Here is a 1,889-nt window from a genome sequence, read left to right as displayed (position 1 = left end):
ATTCAGTGAAGCGAACGACCGAATATAGGCCACACCTGCATTTGATTGAAGGTGAGTCTCGAATGCGTCGAGCCGTCGCCGCCCGCGCTGATCCCCCCGAGGTGCTTCATGGCACGCCGCTCTTATCCCTGCTCAGGACTGGCACGTTTTGCTCTCTCATGATATACTCTTTCTTGTGCTCTCAGTCTTCCACGTCACTCTACCATGACCCAGCTTTTCTTTCGGCTATTACGACTGGACGAACTCTCGCCATCCCGGAATATCCCAGGGTGTCCAAACGAGCCGCTTGCCTTCCCCTGACTCGTACGTCTTCAACAATGTGACGTCGGATTCCGTAGGCGCAGCCGAGAGGCCGCCGAACATGAACCCTGTCTGTCTCATTCTCGGGCATTGCCTTATTTCATCCTCGTTTCTCCGTGGTGCCAAGCAGTTTTTTAATCCCTTTTTATAATTCAGGGCTCTTTCCTAAATCGAACTGAATTGTGATTTAGCTTAAAAGACTTGATCTTTGATTAAATATTCGCAAGTCATGTAATAATCTCTGGTAAAGATCGAGATGTTCTGCATTTCCTCTGGCTCCGGCTGGAGGAGGAGAGCAAAGAAGTTATGCCAACGTGGCTGTGAGTACACCCTCGCCCACGGTCCATTACGTCTCGTCCCTCCTCTTCTGGACTAGGCCTGACCTCCCCTCCCCCTCGCTCTCCCTCTCCCTTTCGCTCCCCCTTTGCTCCTCAGCCACAAGGGGTGTCTAACCCCCTTTCCTCCAAGGGTATCCAGTCACCCCCGCCTCTTTTCACTTCACTCTTGCCAAACCTATTCTCACTTTACAAGGTACTAAACGTCAGAGCTTCTCTTCAATGACTTCCTGACCTCATACTTGTTCAGATGTAAGCGCCGCGTCCGCGTGGTTGCCGCAGTTTCTTAGGGCGACGTTATTCGTTTGATTTTTTCCTGCGTTGAATGTTGTGGGCGGCATCCAGTGCAGCGGGGGCGTGAAGGTCCTCCCCGCCACGCCCCATTACCTGTGTTGCCCCCACCCCCAGTGAACACCGGGGCCGCCAACGGCCGAGGGAAACGCTGACTACTCTGTTGGTTCATTACTGTCTCGATATTGCAAAGATGATCGTTTGGACCTTTGTTCTATTATTTATTTAGAGGCATTCATGAGATGCAGTTTTGTATTTTCCCGAAGGAAATTAGATTTGCGTTTTCGGACTTGATTTGAATGGGTGTTCTTACGGCACTGCAATGTTTCCTCGTTTGGTTGCTCCGTGAGGCAAGAGGGCTTCCCTCCAGGTGAACCACACGCGAAAAGAGTGTTTGCATATTCTCCACAAAATTTGCATTCGTAGGTATAATGAAACACGTTTGTTCCATCTCTTTGCCCTCCAACTAGTCTTTTTTGATGCTCACAAATATTTTTCGACTTTAAAAATTATATATTATAGTATAATTTTGACTATGGTTGCTGCTTATAGTCTCCGAACATCACATGCGCGACGTAGCTTTACCGATAATCCTCTAATTATCCCCGTGACGACCATCACTCATAACGGCGTGGCGCGGGCTTGTAATGAGGAGAGAGGGATATGGGGATTAGGGAGGAGATTAGTGGGTGTTAGTGCAGCGTTATGTCCGCAAGGTGGTTATCCTTCCCGGTAAGTCGTCGGCGAGGCCCCTCACTTTCAGCGGTTGTGGGAGACTCGACAAGCCGCGCCGTGACCTCGGTCTCTCGTGATAATGGTTATTGATGGAGATCCAGCTTACGATGCAAGGCGCAGCTGATTCATCACTCTGACGGACTGAGAAGCTGGCGACAAAAGACACTCCCTCGCGTTGGCTTAATTATGGGTTGACTGATGGCGGGTTGATGTCATTTCTACCCGTTG

At 50.0% G+C, this 1,889-nt stretch overlaps 1 protein-coding gene across 1 annotated transcript in view; it reads left to right on the top strand.

Annotated features, from left to right (window-relative positions):
* Positions 1 to 1,889, top strand: part of rhea (Talin_middle and talin-RS domain-containing protein rhea) — a gene marked incomplete at its 5' end in the record, with an annotated part of 44,084 nt that continues 42,195 nt past the window's right edge. Inside the window, 1 exon segment of the mRNA XM_070122778.1 lies at positions 1 to 51.

This window comes from Penaeus vannamei, chromosome 6 (genome assembly GCF_042767895.1).
Source record: "Penaeus vannamei isolate JL-2024 chromosome 6, ASM4276789v1, whole genome shotgun sequence".
NCBI lineage: Eukaryota > Metazoa > Arthropoda > Malacostraca > Decapoda > Penaeidae > Penaeus > Penaeus vannamei.
The sequence above is the reverse complement of the archived record's forward strand: the minus strand, read 5'-3'. Positions and strand labels throughout refer to the sequence as shown.